At 52.6% G+C, this 18,837-nt stretch overlaps 2 non-coding genes across 2 annotated transcripts; one reads left to right on the plus strand and one right to left on the minus strand.

Annotated features, from left to right (window-relative positions):
- The first annotated feature begins 245 nt into the window (after positions 1 to 245).
- Positions 246 to 352, plus strand: LOC116756209. Its single transcript, XR_004350578.1, has one exon. It is a non-coding gene; the product is annotated as a U6 spliceosomal RNA (small nuclear RNA).
- Positions 353 to 3,878: 3,526 nt separating this feature from the next.
- On the minus strand, positions 3,879 to 3,985 carry LOC116756210. The gene has a single exon (XR_004350579.1). It is a non-coding gene; the product is annotated as a U6 spliceosomal RNA (small nuclear RNA).
- Positions 3,986 to 18,837: the final 14,852 nt, after the last annotated feature.

The following is an 18,837-nucleotide window of genomic DNA, read 5'->3' on the forward strand; positions in this document are numbered from 1 at the left end:
GGCGGAGCAGCAGGTCCCGGCCCGCGGGAAGCCGAGGCGGGCGTCCGTGTGGCGTGACCTGGGCGTGGCTGGCAGCGGGGAGCCTGTAAGAGGCAGGGTAGGAGCTCAGGGCCCCCAATGGGGATGAAGTCTGGCCATGCCACGGCCCTGCTAAAGGTCCTTCCAGGGCTCCGTACTGCTGGGTCATCTGTCCCCCACTAGACTGTGAGCTTTCTGAGGGCCCAGTGCTTTAGAATAAGTGAGCAGTGCTCGCTTCGGCAGCACATATACTAAAGTTGGAACGATACAGAGATGATTAGCATGGCCCGTGCGCAAGGATGACATGCAAATTCGTGAAGCATTCCATATTTTTTAAAGCAATTATACTCCAATAAAGATGTTTAAAAAAAAAATAGAATAAGTGAGCAGATGGGACTTTTGACCCGGGACTGCAGACAACACTGACCTTTCCTAGAGCAGGACTGGGGGCCCTGAGGGGGATGGAGAAGGACGAAGGTCCGACTTAGTCTGCTCAGGGACTTCTTCGGCCCCTTGTCAAGGAGGACACTCAGAACTCAGAAAACACTGTCCCCTCCCCTGACCCTCAGGGATAGCCATGCCCAAAGAGGGGTGGCCACAGCCCCTGGCCGGAGAAAAATCAAGGGGTGGCCGTGCTCTTTCCAAGTTCCTCAAGTTCGATTCCGCGTTGGCCCAAAGTGGGTTTGGGGTGGAGAGGTGGCTTTTAGAATTTGGGGAGTAGAGGCCTTTGGAACTTCAAGAACCTTGGAAACTTTCAAGCTGTCAGAATCTTTAGGAGTCTTAAAATCTTAGAAATTTTAGAACCGTTGGAATCTTAAAATCTGGAGCACTTTTAAGATCTTGGACTCTTGACATTCTGGAATGTAGAGGGATTGAAACTGGGGGGTTCTTCTTCTTCTTTCCATTTTTTTTCTTTTTGGCCATGCCGCGCGGCTTGTGGGATCTTAGTTCCCTGACCAGGGATCAAACCTGGGCCCTCAGAAATGAAAGCACGGAGTCCTAACCACTGGACCGCCAGGGTGTTCCCAAACTGGGGCGTTCTGATCTTGGAGTGGAAAGTGCCTTTTTGGTGTAGGGATGGACACTCGCCCGCAGACCTGATCCCTCTCTTCCCACCAGTCCTCGGAGCCCAGTGTTTCAAATATCCTGGTCTTGTCCAGCTTTTCATTTAAGATTTTAAAAACAAAATTGCATTGATCATCTTAAATTTTTGATGTTGTGTTTCTTAAGCAAATGATGACAATATTTATTGCCTAATTGGGTTTTTAAGGTTCCAGATTTTTTTTTTTTTAAGATGATTGTTGCCTCTCATGTCACCAATTCACCAAACATTCTCGCTGGAATGGGGCGTAGAAATCACCTACCTTTTCAGATGGGGAAACTGAGGCCCAGCGGGGGTGGGGGATTTGTTCAGGGTCCTCTGGTGACTCAGAGTCAGATCTGGACTTCTTGGCTTCTGCATCCGCGCTGTACCCACCACCTCCCTTTGTGACCACCCAGCTCCCCTGTTCTTGGTAGCTGCCCCATCTGCTCGGGCTGAGGATTTTCCATGCTTTCCCACAGCTTTCTCCCACGTCCAAGTTTCCTCTCTACAAGATGGGGCCAGAGATTCTGGAGCCAGGTTGAGGCCCACGTGCCTGGAACGTGAGATGCATGTAAAGAGCAGAGACCCTGCCAGATCACTTCCAGCAATCAGGGTACACCAGGAAATGAGGGAAACAGCAACTCCACAGCAGCTCAGCCAGGGCTCTGGAGTCTGGAAAGCTCTTCGGAGAACTGGAGGGTTGTTTGGGTCCGGGTCCTTCATCTCCTGCAGTAGCTTGCGCTGGTGCCCGCCCGTGGAGGCTTCTCAGCCCCTCTCTGCCTCTTCCTCCACCGACCACTGTCGCCTACTGCATCCTCTCCGTCTCAGTGTTTCTGTTTCTTTGTGGCCTCTGCCTCCTCATGGTTTCTCCTGCCTATGGCTCCCATGAGCGCACACCCTCTGCAGCCCCAGAGTTCCTCTTTCCTTCGTGTATCTTGGCTATGGCTGTCACTCCCAACTTCTCAGCTTACACTCAATGTCCCCCTACAAGAGGACTTGATTGGTTTGGAAGTCCCCACTAGGACAGGCCCTGGAATAAATGGACTCTCACACACGGGCTCTGATTCTTTGACACCAACTAGGTGTCCAGCGATTCAATTTCATACTAACTCGCTGAGTCAGTGCAGAACCCACAGGTTTAGGGCTCAGTCCCTCAAGACTGTCTCCACTTCAGATGCCAGTCACAAGTCCCAGGGACAACCTGGGATTGAGGCTATGAATTCTGGGGTTCTCACAACCCCCTTCTCAGGTTCCATAATTTGCTAGAACAACTCACAAAACTCGGGAACATGCTTTACTATTACCAGTTTATTATAAAGGATACAACTCAGAAGCAGCCAACTGGAAGAGGATGAAATATGGTGGGGACGGGGAGGGGAGTGGGATTTCACAGAGCATCCAGCTCTCTTAGGGCACACCACCATCCCAGCAAGTCCGTTTATTCACCAACCAAGAAGCTCTCCAAACTCTGTTGTTTAGGAGGGTTTTATTCAAGTTTCATTATATAGGCATGATAGATTTAATCCTTGGCCATTGGTGATTGAATTCAATCTCCAGCCTCTCTCCCCTCCCGGGAGGTTGAAGTGGGGGTGAGGACAGCCAGCCCCATCCTGAACCTATCTAGGGTCTCCCCATGAGTCATCTCATTAGCATACAAAAGACAACAAATTTCAAGGGATTTAGGACCTCTGGGCCAGGAAGCAGTGAGTACGACCAAATATTAGCTTTTTTATTATACCATACTGACCACTTCTCCGGCCACTTGTCAACTTCAAGATTGGCTGCTCTTGGGTCAAACACCCACTTTGGTCCAGGCAGCCCTGGCCAAGGTGGAAGGAGGGCTCAGAGTAGTGTGTGGTGGCCCATGTGTAAGCTGCTCAGGCTGGGAATGGACATGACAGTTGACAGAAGTGTCTGGGCAACTGGGGGTTACTCAGCCTGGCTGCACAAGACCAGGATATTTGAAACACTGGGCTCCGAGGACTGGTGGGAAGAGAGGGATCAGGTCTGCGGGCGAGTGTCCAACCCTACACCAAAAAGGCACTTTCCACTCCAAGATCAGAACGCCCCAGTTTGGGAACACCCTGGCGGTCCAGTGGTTAGGACTCCGTGCTTTCATTCCTGAGGGCCCAGGTTTGATCCCTGGTCAGGGAACTAAGATCCCACAAGCCGCGCGGCATGGCCAAAAAGAAAAAAAATGGAAAGAAGAAGAAGAACCCCCCAGTTTCAATCCCTCTACATTCCAGAATGTCAAGAGTCCAAGATCTTAAAAGTGCTCCAGATTTTAAGATTCCAACGGTTCTAAAATTTCCAAGATTTTAAGACTTCTAAAGATTCTGAAAGCTTGAAAGTTTCCAAGGTTCTTGAAGTTCCAAAGGCCTCTACTCCCCAAATTCTAAAAGCCACCTCTCCACCCCAAACCCACTTTGGGCCAACGCGGAATCGAACTTGGGGAACTTGGAAAGAGCACGGCCACCAACTTTATCTCTTGATTTTTCTCTGGCCAGGGGCTGTGGCCACCCCTCTTTGGGCATGGCTATCCCTGAGGGTCAGGGGAGGGGACAGTGTTTTCTGAGTTCTGAGTGTCCTCCTTGACAAGGGGCCGAAGAAGTCCCTGAGCAGACTAAGTCGGACCTTCGTCCTTCTCCATCCCCCTCAGGGCCCCCAGTCCTGCTCTAGGAAAGGTCAGTGTTGTCTGCAGTCCCGGGTCAAAAGTCCCATCTGCTCACTTATTCTATTTTTTTTTAAACATCTTTATTGGAGTATAATTGCTTTTAAAAATATGGAATGCTTCACGAATTTGCATGTCATCCTTGCGCACGGGCCATGCTAATCGTCTCTGTATCGTTCCAACTTTAGTATATGTGCTGCCGAAGCGAGCACTGCTCACTTATTCTAAAGCACTGGGCCCTCAGAAAGCTCACAGTCTAGTGGGGGACAGATGACCCAGCAGTACGGAGCCCTGGAAGGACCTTTAGCATGGCCGTGGCATGGCCAGACTTCATCCCCGTTGGGGGCCCTGAGCTCCTACCCTGCCTCTTACAGGCTCCCCGCTGCCAGCCGTGCCCAGGTCACGCCACACGGACGCCCACCTCGGCTTCCCGCGGGCCGGGACCTGCTGCTCCGCCTGCCCGCTCCGGGCCTGGCCCTCCTCACGCTCCACCGGGTCACCTACAGCTCAGCTTTGGCTCTGCTTCTGCTGCTCACTGAGCTGGACCCTCCTGGCTGACCCTGATCCTCACGAGATGACCACACCTTCTCTCAGGGAGAGAGGAAAGACTGCTCAGGCCAGCCCTCACCCCAGTCAGGATTCCTCCCCAGTGGGCCGTGCCATGGCAGCAGCAGGCAGAGGGGAAGAGACTTGGGGCTGGGACACAAATCCGGAGCCCAAATTTGACTGTATACCCCCCTGGCTGTGAACTCTGAAAACTTCCATTTCCTCCATATCAAGGGTGATTTTCCTTCCTACCTCTCAAAGTTACAGAGAAATTGGACCCCTTACCTGTTAGAGGACCCACCACTGCACTCCTCCCCTCCCCGAGGCCCCTCTGTGACCACACAGACTCCCCCTAACCCTGAGTAATCTCCCCCAAGCAGCAGCACAGAAGAGGCAGGGCTGAGGGTCAGGGCCGGAGAGTCAGAGACTGGGTTTTAACACAAGGGCTAATTGTGGGTCCCAGGACAGCCCTGCCTGGCTCCATTCATAAAAACACTATTTTTAGCCCAGGACTGGCTGCCTGCGGTCCCAGTGGGGGTGGCCAGGCCATGTGTCACATCTGAGTGATCATGGACTCACTCTGACCAGGAAACAGGCCCACGGGGACCAGCTGCTGCATCCCAGGGCTGCCACCACATCTGGGAGGAGGTCGATGTTCAGCAGGACTGGAAGTTTAAACCTTCTAACACCCAAGAGTGTGGGTGTGTGGCGTGGAAGCAAGAATTAACACACCTCGAAAACTTCCTAGTGCCAAGTGTTGTTCTGACTGAACGTGTATTAACCTATTTAATCCTTACTATGGGGTAGATACTATTATTATCCCCATTTTATAGATGAGGAAACTGAGGCTGGAGCCATTACTTTAACCTCCTTGAGTCCACATGGTAGTAGTGGGTGGAGCAGGGGGATTTGAAGCCAGGCTGTTGAGCTCCAGCATCCATGCTCTTACTGTCCAGTCCCTTGGAATCTGGACCATGGGCACTCTGTCAGCTACTGCCTCTAGGTCTCTCCGATTCAGGCTCCAGAGCCTAGTCCCACTCTTAGCCCACAGAGTTCTCTGGGATCACAGGGAACATCCAGTCTTACCCTCCTTTGGAGGTGAGGGAATTGAGGCCCAGGAAGGAGTCCAAAGTTATGGAGTCAGACGGCTCCAATTCCGAGGCCCAGACAATTCCTACTGAATCATTCTGTGAGACAAGTTCACCTCATAACCTGCCCGACACCTCAGCCTATCCTTGGCTCCAGAACTCAGTACCTGGGCTCTTTCGAGCAGGGAGCCTGGGCTCTGGAAGCAGATTTGAGTCCTGCTCCTGACTTGCTGTGTGACCCTGGGCAAGTCACCTCACGTCTCTGAGCCTCAGCTTCCTCCCCTGTAAAATGGGAGCGATTGGGCTACCTTCCTGAGGCTGTGGGCTGGGTATAAGTTGCCTGAGGTTTCAATAAGTGTGAGTTTCCTTACCCTGGGCTTTTCAAATCATTAAGTAATCTCTCCTGTGAACAAGATGCATGGTGTGAACTTGCCCAGGGCTACTTCTGGAAACGGAAGATGGTGGGATTGTAGATACTGTAACCAGCTGTTGGGGAGACATGTGGAGCAAATCATGCCATGCCGACATCTGCCTCGTCCTCAGATTCCCAGCGGAAGAGAATGTGGCAGAAGAGACAGGGGAGACGTGGTCTGTCCATCCTCTGAACAAGTTGCCCAGATACGAAAGCAGAACAAGCATTGCAGACTTCAAGTCCACCTTAGCCACATCCCCTCTAGGTGACCTTGGGTCAGCCTCTGCCTCTCCCAAGGTCTCAGTCTCCCAGATGCTGAGAGAGGCCGGGGCTCTATCAGGGCCCTGGTTTTCTGTGACATGACCGGAGCAAGCCCCCCTTTCAGGGCCTTGTGTGCTTCACCACCACTACCACACACACACACACACACACACACACACACACACACACACACACACAGATATCTCACACCCTGCGTCTCTGCTCAGGGGATTTCCACAGCCTAGCTTCTGGGCTCACTCTGGACTTGCCCATGACCCAAGTGAGCAGCTCCCCGTGATGGTCTCAGTCCCTGAGTCCCATGGCCTACAAGCTCAGCTCCCCACAGGTGACTTTTTCCAGTGTTGAATCCTAGTTGCAAATCTCCTGGCCAGAGAATCTGAGTGGCCCAAGCGAGATCGAGCGGGCCAGTGAGCTGGGTCATGTGTCATAGGCTAGGGGTGGAGCAGTTGCTCCAAGAACAGGGTGTGGATAAGGAAGAAATCAAAGCACCTCTAATTCAGAAGCAAAACAAATACACCTGGAATGTAAATTCGTTATTTATCCACACGAACTCCTCATTTATCCAGAAAACTATCAGAGGCATCTGGAACTGGGCTTTAAATTACAAAGAAAAAGCTACCCCCATCTCCCAGCTGCCAAGATAAACGTTAAAAGTTCATGCCCTTAACTCATCTGAGAATCTTCTCATTTGTTGCTTATCAACTCTAACAATACAAACAACTTTAACACACATGGGTTATTGGTTTTCCACTAGAGGGCATCATCATGACCATGCTGTGAAGGAGAAATGTTTTAAAACATAAACATAAAAGCAAAACAAAACTTTTAAAAACAAACACAGAGATTTAGCATCTTGGGCGACTTTTTGTGGCCCGGCCAAGCAACTGCCCAATTTAGGAGTCCATACAAGCATCACGCATACAATAGTTGAAGCTCACAGTGACAGCCCTTGGGCATCAAGAAAGAGTAAAATTACGTTCCCTCAATGGTTAACACACCGGAGCTGGATTACCCAGGTTCAAATCCTGACTTCCCCCCATCCTAGCTGTTTGACTTTGCCAATGTTTTTTTAGTCTGAGCCTCTGTTTCCTCATCTGCAAAATGAGAACAATACCAAATCTACCTTCTTTGCAGGATTATTGTGACGCTTTACATTGTGGTAAATGTAAAGCTCTTGGAACAATGGTCAACACTAGCTAATATTAGTACTTTCATTGTATGGTCAGAAATTGTTAATGTGGACATATGTCCCTTGATACTAAATAAATGAAATTTTAAAAGCAAAAACAAATTTATGTTCCCTGACCTCCATTTAAGATGGTATAAATAGGTAACACATTATGAAAGACTTCCATTTAATATAAAAAGGAAGAAAAAAAATTTTTTTTTTAGTTTCTCACAGAAGGAATAAACCACGTCTGGAAAATGCATTCTTATGGAATAATGCAGTTATAATTGATGTATGACTATATAAGGGTTTACAAGCCAATCCAATGAAAATAATAAATGGAACAATTTTGAAACCAAACTCTATAACTAGCAGCTAGAGTTTCATCATTGTAGGAATAAAGTGCTTTAACAGTGACTTCAGTTGGATGGAGGACCTCAGGGACCTTGCCAAGAGCTTGAAAGCAGATGATTTTCAGGAGCGATGTCCAGTGCTGAACCACTACATAATTTTACCCTCTCGCCTCAGGCGAGACCCTCGTACGTGGTTATAAGGGGGAAAAGGAGACCGTGCAAAACTGTAGTGTGTTCAAATTTAAGACTCGGAGGGAAAATCCCTTGGGTCTTTGGGGCAGTGTGTCCCAAAGTGGATCCCCAAAAGTAAGCACATTGAAATCAATTGGAAGCTCATAAAACTTTAGGACATCTGGGGGAGGAATCTTAAACACATTCCCTAAGTGATTCTGATACATGTGGTCCATGGATCACACGTTGAGAAACACTCCTCGTCCCACTTCACAGATGGGGAAGTCAAGGCCCAGAGAGGAAAAGAACTAAGACTTGAAGTCACACAGCAAGTCAGAAGCTGAGCTGGCCTCTGGCCTGTCCAGGGCTCCTTTCCACCAGATTCCGCCTACCCACGGACTGCCTCCCAGGGCTGCTAACATTCCAAGGAAACTTGTAACAGGAAAGGAAATGTCAGCTGTGCCTGTTCCGATGTTCAAGCGGCCATCGTGACTCCAGGTTCTGCCAGACACAGCCCTCAGAGTTCGGGCAGCCAAGCTCCATGAGACCGATTTTTCCAGATGGGATTGGGGATGGGATTACAAAAGCCAGCATTTATTTTTATTTCCCCAAGAAAATAAATCGGCAGTTTTGCTCCAAGAAAAGTGATCAGAGGAAGCAGTGTTCCCAGCCAGGAGGAGGTCCTGGACCCTGGCCAGCCCCTCGCAGCCCCCTCCAGTGCTGCCTTAACATCCTGAAGGTGTCTCGCATGGAGTCGGGTCCTTAGACAAAGCGCCTTTTGGGCTTCGGATTCAAGAACTCTCTCCTGTCGACAGTGGTGGCTAAAGGGCTCCGGAGGTGGAGGGTTACTTTCTTCCTGGGGACAAAAGGAATTTTCCCCAGCGTCTCCTATTACACCACCCCCACCCACCCCCCCAGAAAATCTAAAAATGGAGGGTGGTGGAATAAAAGCCTGCTGCCAGGTACCACAGTTATGACAGTGGTTTTCAAAAGAGGACAATTTTGCTCTCCTGGGGGTGGGAAGGGACATTTGGCAATAGCTGGCCGCGTTTTTGGTTGTCACAGCTTGGGGGAGGAGGGTAACTGGCATCTAGTGGGTAGAGGCCAGAGACGCTGCTAAACATCCTACAACACGTAGGACAACCACCCCTCACCCCTTGCCCAAAATGTCAATAGTGCTGAGGTTGGGAGACCTTGAACTATGCGCAAGTGGCTCAGGATGTTAGAAGTCTGGGTGTGAGTCCAGGTTTGCCTCAAAATGCTGTGTGAGCTTGGGCAAGGCCCTGCCCTCTCTGGGCCTCAGACTCCCATCTGTACAAGGAAGAGGTAAGGAGGCCCCTCTCTGGGGCTCTCACCGTTTTGGTCATTCAGGACTTGGGAGACCAGGAGGCCTGAGACCACGGGTCTGCCTTCGGCAGCTTAGACATGGCTATGGGAGGATTGAGGGGGTCTACCCAGCACCCCCCCATGCCTGAGGGGTAGACGATCAGCTCTTCTGAGCCCCTCCCCCAAAGCGCAATATCTGGAACTCCTGCTCCACCAGAAACGGAAAAACCATTATCTGCAGATGACATCACTTTGCAAAAATGCAAGTAGCGGGTGGTTGCCGAGCAGAGCTCCAGGGAAGGGCGGGGGGAAGAAAGGGCTCGGAGCGTGCCAACCACCAGCAGCGCTGGCATCCAGCAACTTCATGCATCTCAGGATAACCCCGGACAAGTTCCTCAACTTCTCTGGACTTCAGCCCTCCCATCTCTACAGTGAGAGACCAGACCTGGGTGTTGCCAGGAGCCCTTCCTGTTGGGAGAGTCCAAGACTCTGCGACTCTTCCAGCTCAAGTCTCAGGGGGCCTCTGGGCTGCAGGTGCACAAGGGAGTTCCCCACACACACAGGAGCCCAGGGCTGGGGGCTGGAAGAAGAGGAAAGTGGCCACCCTGCCCAACTGGGCCACACAGAGGCCACGGCAGCCACCAAAGTGTTTGAAAACAGACTCTCTTCCTGCAGGACCGGGCACCGGTCTCACCCACCAACCCAATTTCTTTCTTGGTCTGGAGTTTGGTAGAACATCCTGAACCAGCTGAGTGCTGGAAATAGCAGCCCAGGGGAGCCTGCTGTAAGGCATGGATGAGAATGACCCACAATCCAGCATCTTTCCACCTGTGGGTCCCGGGAGGTGAGGGAGCCGTAAAGAGCAGCTCTGATGAGCAGAGTGGGCTCAGCTACCCTGGAGGAGCCCAGGGACCACAGTCAGGAAGCCTGGGCTCTAGGCTCAGCCATGAGGACAGGGCCTCAGCTTCTTCTTCTAGACAAGGAGAAGTTTCATCCAGAGAGCCTGGAGGGTCTCTTTCAGCTCTAGGATTTGGTGGCTCCAGAACAAGCCCAGGTTACGACCCCACGTGGGGCAGAGCTCGGCAGAGCTGGGTGTCTTTAGCCGATGACAGTTCCCTTCCTGCTCCCACCTCCATCAAGAACAGAATCACCGGGCTTCCCTGGTGGCGCAGTGGTTGAGAGTCCGCCGGCCGATGCAGGGGACACGGGTTCGTGCCCCGGTCCGGGAAGATCCCACATGCCGCGGAGCGGCTGGGCCCGTGAGCCATGGCCGTTGAGCCTGTGCGTCCGGAGCCTGTGCTCCGCAACGGGAGAGGCCACAACAGTGAGAGGCCCACGTACCGCAAAAAAAAAAAAAAACAGAAACAGAAAATAACAAGTGCTGGTGAGGATGTGGAGAATTTGGAAACTTTGTGCACTATTAAATGGGAATGTAAAACGGTACAGCCACTAGGGAAAGCAGTAGGGTAGTTCTTCAAAAAATTCAAAATAGAATTACCGTATGATCCAGCAATCCCACCTCTGGGTATATATCCCAAAGAATTGAAAGCAATTTCTCAAAGAAATATTTGTACACCCATGTTCATAGCAGCATTATTCACGGTAGCCAAAACGTGGAAGCAACCCAAGCGTCCATTCGCAGATGAACAAATAAGCAAAATGTGGTGTATACATACAATGGAATATTATTCAGTCTTAAGAGGAAGGAAATTCGGACACGCATGGATGGACCTTGAAGACATCAGGTAAGTGAAATAAACCAGTCACAAGAAGACAAATCCTGTATGATTCCACTTACATGGGGTGCCTAGAACAGGTAAAGTCACAGAGACAGAAAGCAGAGTGATGGCTGCCAGGGGAAGAGGGGGTGGGAAATGGAGAGAAGTTGCTTAATGGGCACAGAATTTCGTTTTTGCAAGACGAAAAATTTCTGGAGATTCATTGCACAACGATGTGAATATACTTAGCATTACTGAACTGTTCGCTTAGAAATGGTTGATGGTAGAAAAAAGAAACAAACTTATCAAAGTATGTATTTTAAATATGTGGGGTTTAGTGTGTGTTTACTACACCTCAATAAAGCTCTTTGAAAAAAAAAGTCCCTTCACTAAACTCTCCTCACGAAAACTGTTGGTTCCCATACTGGTCTGTACATTAGACTCTTCTGGGATCTTTAAAAAATTCCAAAGCCCAGGTCAACACCCCAGACCAATTAAATCACACTCCCTTCAGGTAGGACTCAAGCACAAGAGTTTTGATGCCTCCCTGATGAATCCCATGTGCACACAAGTTTGAGACCCACCGAATAAATCCTTGGATTGGGCCATGTGTTTCTTGCGAGGAGTCTGCACAGTTAGCTGGCTCTCAGGCTTATTGTGAGGATTAAAAGGAGTAGCGAATGCAAAGCATTTAGCGCAGCTCCTGGTACTTAGTGCTCTATGACATGTACTGAAAATCTCGTTGGCTTTATCATTATTATTTCTCCGGGACTCCAGGTTGCCGTGGGTCTCCGAGAAGCTGCAGGGGAGGCGAGAGGGGTGGGTATCAAGACAAACCCAAGTCTTGACAGGTGGGAGGGGTCCCCAGCTAAGACAGAGGAAGGTGGGGATTCTGTGCTGGCTGGGGGGCTTCTGTGAGGAGCCCAGGCCAGGAGGATGGCAGACCTCCCACGGTGCCAGGAGGCACCCGCCTCCAGGGGCTGCTGCTGCCAGGCAGCTGGCACAGCTCAGAAGCTCCGGAAAACACTGCGGTCAGGGGTCACCCAGGGCCAATGGGAGAGTTGGTCCAGGAAACAGCATGGCCTGCAACCAACAGACTTTTAGCTGATCTTCTAATTTTTCAGGGGTCCTCAACCACTCTTAGCAGCCTCAGCAGCCTTGAGGTAACTACTGACCACCACCAAGTGTCTGCCCTGGTGTCCACTCACCTTGCTGGGCTGGGCATGGAGGGCGAGGGAGAGCAGGCCTCCCTTGGTCGCTGCATGGGAACTGCGAGATGTCGAAGGGCCGTCGCGTTGGGGCTGCCTAAGGAGGGGCATCTCTCCTGCCCAGGAAAGTGCTTTGGATGAAGAGGTGCTGGCCCAGCCTGTGTTTTCTCCCCAGGCCATCCATCCATCTAGCCACGCAACCATCCAGCCCACAAGCACTTCCGGAGCACCCACTGTGTGCCTAGCTGGGGCCCTGACATCCGATGGTGAGCAGGACCTTGAGCCTGGCTGGGGGAACAGGGCGCGGGAGGAAGGAGAGGGTCCCGTGGCAGAGCAGCCCACAGCAGACAGACAAGGACTCAGATCCTAGCTCTGCTCTGTATCTGCTGCGAGTCTGGGGGAAAGTCGGTCCACCTCTGGAGCCTCGGTTTTGTCTTCTGCAAAAGGGTGACAGACCCATCCTCACGGGGTTGCTGATGAAGGAAATGGGACGCAATGACATGAGGGTCCCTGTTTGGCACCGTTTGAAGCTCTTTCCCCGGGAGGGGAGGGCAGTCCCCTGAGCCCCGACCCTAGCCCAGGCCTCTTACCTGTGGCAGGGCTGCTGGGGGTGGCAGCTTTCTGGGGACAGGAGCCAGACCCAGTGGACCCCCAAAGCCACAAATCCACACCAGGAAGCCCTCCTCCAGAGCCTGGAACCCGGGAGCCTGGGTGCCTGGGTCCCCCTCCAGCTGCCATGCTGGGGGACTGTGGGCAACCTCTTCCCTATCTGTCCCTCAGGGCATCATAATAAGCCCGCCCAGCACTGATATTCCAGGAGAAGGTAAAGACTTCACAGTCCCTTTGTGCAGGTGGGGAAGTAGAGGCCTAGGAAGGACAAGGATCTATTCAAGGAAACATGAATCTACATCAGAGTCAGAACTAGAAGCCAGATCTCCTGGCTCCAAATCCCTAGCACCTCTCCACACTCCCCTCCAGAGGGGTCTGTGCCCTGGGATGGGCAGGGTACCAGGAAGTCCAGTTAGAAGATTCAGCTCCCTCTTTAAGGGACTCCCCAACGAAGCCTCAACTCCAATTACGCAACCAGACTACCCCTCCAAATATCCTCCAAGCAGCCCCGCCTCTAGACAAGTCCCTCCTCTGCTCAAGCACCTTCCATGGCTCCCTATCACCCCACAGAACACCTAGCATAAGGTCCCAGTCTACCTCCCCAGGCTGATCTCCCTGTGTTCCCCCACCTTTGCCTTACATTCTGGTCACCACACAGTAACCACTGGCCCATCTCCAGGCCTTTGCCGATTCTGGTCCCTCCTCCTAGAACACCTTTGCTTGCCTCCTTCCTTTAAGGCCATCCAAATGTCACGTGCTCTAGGAAACTTTCCTTCTCCCCAAATCGGACACAGCCGCTTCTCCTCTGGGCTACCAGAAGACTCCCTTAGGTTGGCTCTGGGTAACTCAAGTGCCCATCTGTCTCCTCCAGGAGATGGGGAGGTAGCTGGGAGCAGACTCCAAGTCACACCCACCTCTTGTCATCTTCCCATCCTCAGCACCAAGCATTAAAAGAGGAAGGGCTAAGTGATCCCTGGTTCCCTGAGCCCACACCAGGACGAACAGACAGGGACGCTTCCGTGCCCATTTGAGACCCAATTCCAGGTGGGAGGTGGCTGGCTTCTGGGCCTGACGCCTGGACACAGCCATTGACCCCACCTCCAGTGGCTGTTTTGGTTTTCCTTCTCGCTAGGCAAAGGCTGCAGGGGCTGTTCTGAGCCACAGCTGGTTTTTATTGCATCAAGGCTCAAAAAAGGCCTGGGCATATTTTTAGAGAGAAGGGGAAAAAAGAATATTTTCTTCCCTGACCCGAGATGGGGGCTTGCTCCAATTTTCCATCTGCTCTGCCTTCTGGGTGGAGCTGGCGGGGAAGTTTCTCTGCAGGAGGATCCTGCAGGACAGTGGTTTATGAGCTCATAGATATGGCAGCACTCACACACACATGCCCATAACCTTGAGCCCGTGATGTGGAGAGAGGGAAGCCATGCCCCAGACGAAGGACAGTAGCGGAGCAAGAGAGACCCAAAATCCCACTGAAAGAGGGTGACTGAATTGTGGCTGAACCAGGGGTCCCCACGCTTACACCCCAGAGCCTGGGGTGTGCAGCGTTCCCACTGGGCTGCCTGGATCCATAGGAACTGGGACCAGAATGAAGAATGTGTTTGATGCATCTTTCAATGGCTGGTTTTCAATTGTCTGAAGATACTGTCAGGATGAACGAAATACAAATCATTTCAAAGCATCACTGAACTCATAGAGCCTTTGTTGAAATGCATTTTCTCAATCAAAAGATGCTAAATGCACCGGAGTTCTGCTGGTGTGTGTGTGTGTTTGATGTGTGTGAATATGGTCTATGTGTGTGACATGCGTGGTGGAGTGTGTGTACTGTGTGTGTTTGTATGTTCGTGTGTAGTGTGTATATTTGTGGTATGGTTTGTGTGGTGTGTGTGTGATGTGTTTGATGTGTGCTCTATATGGAGGGGGGGTGTGTGTGTGATGTGTGTGTTTGATACATTTTGTGTGTATTGTGTGTATTTGATGCTGTGATCAGGCCAGAAGCACATCTGGAAGGGGGACTATGCTGGGGAGGGGTTCCCCTGGCACACTTTTCAAAGTGACACCTTTTCGAGATCTTTCCAGGGCAATTTGTTAGGGAAAGCACAACACAGAGAAAGCAGCTGAAAGGAAAGGGGCCATGTTACGAACTTACTCCCCACCTAACATCCGAACTAAACTTTGCCCCTGGTGACACCCAATCCTAAAACCCCCAGTCCAAAGAGATGGAGGCAATACAGCTCAAGTTCAGAGAAGCCTGCAGCCCAGTGTTACCCAGAGAGTAGGAGCTGGAGCCCAGCCTCCTACCTCCTCCCCACAGTGGGCTGGCCTTCAGTTCCAGAGCCAAGAAGCAAAGCCCACAGTGGTCCCGGCAACTGTGCCCAGAGCGGGCACTCAGGGACCTGGGCTCTCTACAAACATGGCCTCGTTTCCCTCTCACACGCACCCATCAAAGGAGCATGGTTACCCCATTTTATCAGAGGAGGAAACAGGCTCAGGGGGAAACAGAAGTAAAGGCAGGCCCCTGGCAACTAGGAGGAGAGAGGAAGTCCCTGGAGACGGGAAGGCAGGCTCTTGACTGTGGGGATCAGGCAGGGGAGTCAGGAGCGGCTTGCACACTTGTGAGCTTTTAGCTCCATGAGAGCCACAGCCTCTTCTCTCATGTCTGCAGAGGTGTAGGCCCAGAATTGGCGCCAGGAGTGGGTGGACATTGGATGGGCCTTTCCCCAACCACCTCTCCATCCTTCCCTGGCAGCTCAGCCAGGCCAGGCACCCTCATACCCATGTAGCCCCTCTATCCCCAGGCAGCAAGAACTGCTAGAGGCTCACCCCCTACTTCTTAGAAACTGAGGCAGCCCAGCTGGGCCGAAGGGAGCTGGGCTTTTCTGGCAGAAAGTCCCAGATTTGAGGCCTTCCCAGCCTAGAGGCCTTGGGCAAGTCCTCCTCCCTCCCTGAGCCTCAGTTTCCTCGTCTGTAAAATGGGGATAACAACGGCTGCCTCCTGGGGTGGTTGGGGACCGCATGTGGGTGTGTGAAGCGCTTGACAGAGGCCTGGCACACGGAGGCGCTTGACGGACATGTGTCCTGTCCCCATCCCCGGCTGCCCTGGTCAGAACGACTTATAGCGGGGCTTGACCAGTCCAAAGGTCCCTCCCCTCCTGGCCCCAGGAGAAGCTGCAGAAGAAAGAGAAACAGCAGTTCTTGGAAAGCCACCATGGAGTCCTCCCTGGATCAGGAGGGCCAGTTATCAAGATGCCACTGGGCGGCCACACCAACCACCGGGCCTGGAGTGGCCCTCTGTGACCTCTTGGCTGCCTCACTCTGAGTTCCATGGTCCTGTTCTCCACTCTGTGTCTACCCCTAGACCGGCCACCGCCATCAGACATCTCACTTGACCCTCCTCTGCTCAAAGCCTCTCCCCTCCCCACCATCGGCATAAAGTCCTTTATGCCACCCAGCATTCCAGGCCCTCTCGGTCTGGCCAGAACCCCCTATTCTCTCTCCTGCACCTCTTCACCTTGCACCCCTCACACTAGCTACAGCCAGTCCCACATGGCCACCTGGTTTTGTTACCTGTGGGAAGAGCTTAGTCCGGGCCTGGCCCACTGGGGACTGCTTAGCAAGACGTGATCCAGAGTCGGCAGAGACACCAGGCTTATGTCCCCCCAGGATTCCGTGCTTGAGATACCATTGCTCTTCTCTGGCAATTTCTGACTCACACTTCAAGACCCCCCTTAGTCTTCACCTCCTCCAGCAAGCCTTCCTTGATGCCCACCCCTCCAGGCCAGTGTAGGTGCCTTCTTCCCAAGTAGAGCTGCCTGGTGGCCCCCAATCCTCCTGTCACTGCCGTCCTGTCTAGGTAACTTCGGTCCCCACCCAGCAGCCTGGCATGTCCTCCCCCCAGTCCCCATGGATTTCGGTAGGTCTTATGTCCACTCATCGGTCCTTGCTCTCAGCGCTACGGCTGCCCTCTATCCCAGCTGCAGGCACCTTACTCCCACTTTATCCCAAAGGCCTTGCAGTGCAGAGTCAATCTGGAAAACAGGGTTTACGGATGTTTTGGAGACAGCAGAGAGCCATTCCAGTGCTGAGAACAAAACAACATTCAGCCGACATTCAGTCAGGCAGCATTCTCAGGAATTTGTCAACCACCCCTCACCCCAGAGAATGTCTCACCAGCTGGAGGGGGCTGGGGGGAACCTGACCTCTGGGAGGGGTCTGGCAATTCCGCCCTCTCCCCACTCAGAGCCCCTCCCCCTTTTCCTGTTATGATGAAGAACTCTGTCTGGTTGGCTCCTTGGAGACCCCGGCGGGGCCCCGCCTGAGACAGATTCACTTCTCTGCCGATGTGCAAAGGCATCTGCCATCGGTTATTTCACATGGCCATTGCTCTGGGCTGAACTGTGCCTCCCCAAATCCCTATATTGAAGTCCTAACCCCCAGGACCTCAGGATGTGACTGTGTTTGCCGACAGGGCCTTTGAAGAGGTGATGAAGTTAAAATGAGGTCATCAGGGTGGGTCCGAATCCAGTAGTACCAGTGTCCTTATCAGAAGAGGAAATTTAGACCCAGACGCACACAGAGGGAAGACCGTGCGAAGACAAGGGGAGAAGGCTGCTGCTGTCTGCAAGCCCAGGAGAAACAACCCTGCTGACACCTTGACCTTGGACTTCTGGCTTCCAGAACTGTGAGAAAACAAATTTTTGTTGGTTAAACTCCCCCAGTCTCTTAGGGCAGCCCAAGGAAGCCGACACAGATGTTTTGATGCCTCTCTCATTGTGCTCTCATCGCCTGTTCGTGGGCCTGTCTCCCCTTTCAGACTGTGAATTCCCCAAAAGCACTGGACAGAGCTGACCTGTCCCTCCCGTACCCACCAGACCCTGAGAGGTTTGGAGGGCATTTCCTGGGCGAACACCTCCCGAGATAAACAGAACTATGGTCCATGGGTTCATTCAGTCAGCAAATGCTGGCAAGCAGAGAGCGCTGAAAATGCATGTCTCCTCCCTCCTTGGTGCCCACCTGTGGCGCACCCACCTGGCCTCCGTTTCAGCCCTCAACAGCCCTGAGAGAAAGGCTCCCCTCCATTTTACAGATGAGTAAACTGAGGCCCGAGGAAGGCGAGCGACGTACGCAAGGTCATTCATGGAGTCAGAGCCACTAGGCAGGAAAGCCCACGGGGCCCAGGGAGGGTCTGAGACGAGGAGGGCTGGGAGTGGAAGGTTCTGCAGCGTCCCGTCCTCTGGAAGGAGAGACAGAGAGGACCTGGGTTTGAATTTCTACTGCTTCTCTTCATTGCTGTGTGTGAGCAGGTTACTGACCTCACTGAGCCGGGCCTCAGTTTCCACGTCTGTACGACAAGGCTGAGAAAGGGGAGACGGCACGCCTGGTGCTTAGCATGGTGTCCGGCCCACGGAAAGGCCTCAAGAAATGGTGGTGGTGGTGCTCATGAGGACGGTCTTCTGGAATCACCCAGCTGGCCCCGCACCTGGCTCCGCAGGAAGTCTGACAAATACCTTGCCCTAGAAGCTTTTCCTGCCCGTCGGCATGGGGGGCAGACAACCCCTGTTCCCCTGCCTCTGAGCCCTGTCATTCGCCCTCCGCCTGGCCTCAGTGGCCCATTGTTCTCCGTCCAGGCCCAAACCACTCCAGGCCCGCCAGGAACCAGCCGCTAAAAATAGCCCCGCCGGAGTGCTGGGGTCCAGCTGCTTATCTCCCTCCGGGGATCAGAAGCTGCCCCCCTCTTCCTGGCCACTACTCTGGGTGAAGTCCAACTTGGCCAGCTCCCAGCTCACCCTCAGGGAGGTCCAAACTCACACCCACAAAATATTTTGTGGAAAATTTGAGGCCGGCTCTAATTCCCGAAGGGCAGAGGCTCAGTGCAGACTTGCAGACTTGGCTTGCGGTGGGCTGGGAGGAAGGGCCTGGAAGAACAGGCAAAGCAAAGAGAAACAGGGAAAGGCATCCAGGTGGCAGGAACAGCAGAAGCAAGGGGGCGGGATGAGGCTGAACAGGACAGTGAGAGGCTCTGGGAAGCCTATTTGGGAGAGCAGAAAGGGAGTCTCAAATGGAAGCTCGGGCTCAGTTGAGCAGATCCCTGAATGCCAGGCAAGGCTTTCCTGACCTTCAAGGCCACGCCTTGCCTGGGGCAGGTGCCCTGGATGCCTTCACTTCCAGGGTCTCCTCTGAGTT

The sequence above is a fragment of the Phocoena sinus genome, chromosome 6, assembly GCF_008692025.1.
Source record: "Phocoena sinus isolate mPhoSin1 chromosome 6, mPhoSin1.pri, whole genome shotgun sequence".
Taxonomy (NCBI): domain Eukaryota; kingdom Metazoa; phylum Chordata; class Mammalia; order Artiodactyla; family Phocoenidae; genus Phocoena; species Phocoena sinus.